This window comes from Pteropus vampyrus, unplaced genomic scaffold (assembly GCF_000151845.1).
Source record: "Pteropus vampyrus isolate Shadow unplaced genomic scaffold, Pvam_2.0 Scaffold6, whole genome shotgun sequence".
Classification (NCBI taxonomy): domain Eukaryota; kingdom Metazoa; phylum Chordata; class Mammalia; order Chiroptera; family Pteropodidae; genus Pteropus; species Pteropus vampyrus.
The window spans coordinates 6,868,111-6,873,345 of record NW_011888787.1 but is presented as its reverse complement, the minus strand read 5'-3'; the positions used below and the strand labels follow the sequence as shown (position 1 = coordinate 6,873,345).

At 51.6% G+C, this 5,235-nt stretch overlaps 1 protein-coding gene and 1 pseudogene across 2 annotated transcripts in view; one reads left to right on the top strand and one right to left on the bottom strand.

Annotated features, from left to right (window-relative positions):
* KCND3 (potassium voltage-gated channel subfamily D member 3) overlaps positions 1-5,235 on the bottom strand; it is a 195,423-nt gene that overhangs the window by 78,760 nt on the left and 111,428 nt on the right. The window lies entirely within an intron of this gene.
* On the top strand, positions 2,421-2,539 carry LOC111745660 (annotated as a pseudogene).

Genomic DNA, 5,235 nt, shown 5'->3' with positions numbered 1-5,235 from the left:
TCATTCAGATCTTTGCTCAAACGTCACCTTGCCAGCATAGCTTTCTGCGGCCACCAGCGCCATACCCCTCTCACTGGTCTCCCTTCCTCCCTCCTACACATGTCTAGTTCTTTCTCCACACGGCAGAGAATGACCTTTCAAAAAATCAAATTGATCATGTCTGTCTCCTGTTGAAAAACGTGTCTTGGTCCTCATTTCCTTTAGAAGATCTGAACTCCCTAGCATGACCTACGAGGCCTTGACGCCCGATGCTACAAATCAGACGGCACAGTCACGAGCCACAGTGCTGACCCCTGCGTAGCTCCTGCTCTCCCGAGGCCCTGCCGGAGCACAGCCTGCACGATGGCCTTGTGGGAAGCAATCCAGGGGACCTGAGCCTCAGCGTTACCTCATCTAAGACGAGAAGGGACCGCGGCGTGCCAGTGGGGGACGTGGAATTGGTGCCGATGGGAAGGAAGTGAATGATGGGATGACTCCGCGAGGCCCTGCAAGTTGGGGTTTTCCTCTCTCCCTGAGCCCAGCTGGAACCTCTGGGGAGACCCTGAAGGATATTGCCCGTCCCCCTTTCCCCCCATGCGGCAAGGGACACTACGCCAGGACTTTACTTGGAAATATTTGCCTTCTTTTGTCTCTGGATATCACTGGAGGCTGGACAGTGCTTTCTAGAAGCCATAGGAGAGAGCGTTTACAAGATCCAGTTAGGAAGTACTTCCCCTCCTCCCCGTTTCTTGCATGCTACAATTTCACTCCTCCGTGGAGAGGGAGCGCCAGGGGACTGTCCCACCACAAAGGCCAGTTTTCATGAGAGCTGAGCTCCACGAAAACAACGCAAACGATTGTTGAGCCTTTATCATGCGCCAACCTCTGTCCTTAGCACTTTTCACATGTAAAGCCATGTGCTCCTCACGGCCGCCCTGGGAGGTGGGTGCTATTTGATGAGGTGAGAGTGTGGAGTAGAGCTCCTTCACCCCACGATGCCAAGGTGGCAGGAGGTGTGGGAAAGCCTTTCCCCACCTGGGAAAGCACCCTATGGACAAACAGGGACCATCTGAGGGGACCACTTCATCGGAGCTCTTCTGCTGCAGCTACGGCGCCCGTGGACACAAGTTCACAGTCTCAGGTGCTACCGACAATAGGTATCACGACGGTGCCTGGAACACGGCGGACACTCAAAAAAGTATGTGGCGAATAAGCGCCTTTATTGATCACGCATTGTCTCACCGAAGCCACATAAAAAACCTAAGAAGCAGCTATTGTGAATTCTATCTAACAGATGAGGAAAAAGGCAGCTCGGAGTAAATAAGTAGCTTAACTGAGGACGCGCAGCGAATAAACGCGGACGCCGGGCTTTGGCCCCGGCCAGCATGGTCGGACTTGCCTCTGACAGCTCAGGCGCTTGACTCATATTTGTTAGGTGACTCATGAAAACCGGGCCACGGACAGCTCTACCTGAGATGAACACTGGGCAAGAGGCGTTCTGGGCATGGGAGCGGAATCTGCAGCATGGCTGCGGCATCCTGGGCTTCCCCGCCCCCAGCTCCCTGGCTTGGAATTTAGCTCTGTCCTTGCTGCTAATGGATGACCCAGGCTCCCAGGTTCCCGCCCAGCCCTACCCATCCTCGAGCTGCAGCTGTGAAATCACAGTGACAGATCCAGTTTAGTTCCCAGGATGAGACTGTGATTATGTTTGCCTCAGCAGGGAGGTGCCCCCTTCTCCATCCTTGCCCTATGACAAACGAGCTCTCCTTTCTCAGTCAGGTAGTTCTGAAATACCACCTCTTCCATCAGGCCTTCCTGGATTGACTCGATGTCAGCTGTCAGCTGATGGAGGTTCTTTCTTCCATCCAGAGAAAGCTTTGAGCCCAGATCTCAGCCACTGTCTATCCCTGTCTTCTCAGATTATTGATAGGACATCTCTCTGAAGGTTTAGGTCCCAGCAAGGAGGTCTCCTCTCCCTATTGTTCTGGAGAGAAGTCCTCTTTCAAGCAGAAGCTGCTGGCAGGGCCTGTCTCACCAGCTCTTATTTCTAAAGGGCCTTATAGGATAAACCCACTAGTTGAGGGAGCCTTGTGAAAAGCCCAGGAACAGAAGGGTGTGTGTGTGTGTGTGTGTGTGTGTGTGTGTGTGTGTGTGTGTGTGTGTGTGTGTGTGTGTGTGTGTGTGTGTGTGTGTCTGTGTGTGTGTGCGCGCTCATGTGTGCAGAGAGAGAGATGGGGGAGAGAGAGAAGAGAGGGAGAGCGGGGTGGGGGGAGAGATGGAGGGAGGGAGAAAAGTAGCTGGCATAGATAATTTAAGGGGGGGAGAGGGTAAAGATTCCTTTAAAAAGAGAAAGAGGACGCGGTTCCATAGTGGAGCAGTTAGCACATCTGCTTTACACGCAGAAGTGCTGGGTTCACACCCCAGCGGAGCCACAGTCCATGATCTACGGCCATGCCATCCTGAACAAGCCCGATCTTGTCTGATCTCGGAAGCTAAACAGGGTCGGGCCTGGTTAGTACTTGGATGGGAGACCACCCAGGAAGACCAGGTACTATAGGTATAAATAATAATAATAATAATTAATAATAAAAATTAAAAAAAATAAAATAAAAAGAGAAAAAAAGAATTTCTTAGGGGAGGCTCTGCTGAGGGCGCCTGGATAACCCCAAACATCTGAGTCCACACTGAGGGTCCCCATGAAGATGTGCCCTGACTCTAGGCTCAGCGATTGCGGCACACGGAGGCACTTTACGTGTAGATGTTGGGGTTCTTCTAGACTTCAGCTGTGCAAATCCCTTTCCTTTCCCTCCCTCAGCACGGTCTCAGGGACGTGGAATAATAGGTTTTTGAGATCACGCTAAAAGCCTTTTCCTTTTACAGATAAGAGAACGGAGGTCCTAAGACTTGCGGCAGGTCCAGTGCATGCCCCACCTTGCAGGGAGCTCCCTCCTCCCCGTGCTCGTGGAGGGAGGCCAGTGGCAGCAAGGGGGCTGCAGAGGACCAGACAGAACGTTCTTCTCATTCCTCCTCTGCCTGCTCCATCCCTGCTCCCTGAGGCAGCATTTTTAGGCTGGCAGAGCAGGGCTGGGGTGCAGGGAGGGCTCTGCAGGGAAGAGGGGGGCCTGCAGGGCCAGGGCAGACACCAGTGACAAGAGCAATTTATTTCCCAGGCACAGATTAGACGGCAACTGAGAATTTCTTCTTCTACCATCCATCAGCTGGCCGCCTCCGGCAGCCTCTGTGGGGTCAGGAAATTTGTCTTGACTGCAATGCTCTGCCACTTTATTTGGGCTTCTGAGGCTCAAGCCATACCAGAGACCCCCAAACCAGCAGAAGGAATCAAACTCAAAGATCATCTACAGAGCTGGTACTTTATAATCTGCACCCACCTGCTCCCACCCTGGGCTGTACAGACTTCCCGAAAGACATGATGCGTTTCCTTGGGACCTGCAGAGAACAAGGGGCTTCTGTGAGCACACTGCCCTGGCTGGGAAGGGAGCAGCCCCTGAACCCTGTGCCCAGGGTCTGGGATCACTGGGGTTTTCCTAGCCTGTGTTGACAAGAGGGTGTTGGATGAAAGTACTATTAGCTGAAAGGGTTGGAAAACTTTTCCCATAAAGGGCCAGATAGTAAGTATTGTAGGCTTGCAGGCTGTCATAACCACTCAGCTCTGCCACTATAGGGCAGAGGCTGCCATAGACAATACATGCGTGACTAGAGCAGCCACGTTCCAATAAAACTTTATTTACAAAAAAACAGCTGACCGGCCCATGGGCTGAATACCAATGCTCTCAAACCTTGGGAATTTGGAAGACTTCACCTTCGTAACAAGATTTCTCAATTAACCAGGATCGTGAAAATTTTTACAATGAAAAACTGTAAATCAAGTGATGGGGCCATTGGAGTTTACCCTTAATCTAATACACTGAGCCTACGCATCCCGCCAAGCCTCCGAAGCCATGGGCTCTGCTCCTTTGTGGATGTGGGGCTGTTCTGTCTCGCACCGTGCTTAATCAGCGCTGTGCAGAAGTGTGTAGGATTCAGAGAACAGGCTCCGAAGTCATCAGTCCTTACTCTACTACTTACAAGCTGTACGACCTTAACCTCGCTCGTCTCGGTTTCCTCATCTGTTAAATGGGGCTGATAGCAGTTCACCCCGACAGGGTCCCTGAGAAGCTGAATGAGTTATGACAGGAAAAGCACTTGGAGGGGGGGTGCCCGGCTTGGGGTCAGTCCTCACGTGTAAGTGTTGCCAGACCCTAATTAACCTTCGTGACACCCTGACCAGGGGCTGGCTGACCTTAGTGATGTGAGGGGTTGAGGGGTGAGGATGCTCCTCCTGCCACATGGGCAGCACTGACCGTCCCCATCCAGGCACCTAGGCATTGGGCATTTGGGATTTCTCTTTTGCCTTTGACTATTTTGGTTAGTAAAATGTAAATTCTGATGTCATGCTAGGACTCAGTTATCTGGCTTTTTAAAGGCTAAACAAAGATGAACAAACAGAGATCTTCTTTGTACCCGTCCTTCTTGTCATGTAGCTTGAAAATATTTGCCTCGCTCTCCCCCTTCTTCCAGGCCTCAATCATCCCTGGCTGCCACTTCATTTGTCCCCACTAGGATGTTTCTGGGACCACGGAGGACATCTCAGGAGGAGCTCCTGAGCCAGCGGGGTCAGGCAATTTCCCAAACTCTGCCCTTCAGAATGACTCACTGTAGTCCTCACCTTGGCCTCACAGAAGGGCACATCGGCAGGAAGGGCAGGTTTTCCAAGGAGTAATAGGAGAGTGTGCGTGTCTGTGTGCCTGTGTGTGTAGGGGGAGGGAGAGGGGACAGGAAGGCAGAGGAAGACATAGAAGACGAATACAGTTAGAGAGAATGCTCACATCCAAGACGGGCAGAATGCGAAACTGTAAACAGATACGAGGTGGTAGAAATAAGAAAAAGTAGGAGACAGGAAGTAGGAGAAACAGGAGACAGATTCAGGGTGCTGGTGGTGTACCAAGGGCAGCCAGAAATTCAACCACTCGTCTTGGTCATAAAGTGTCCTGTTTTGAGCTTGAAATGTCCTTGACCATGGTGCTGAACTCTTACAGAGGTGGTCGAACCATGCTCTGACTGGAAGCTGTTAGAGTCGCCCGATTCCCTATGATAGTTACTGAGTTCCCGCTCTGTGCCTGATACTCTGCTACCTGCATTCTTTCACACACGTCATCTCTTTTAATCACATGATAACTTCCTAACACAGTAATTCAG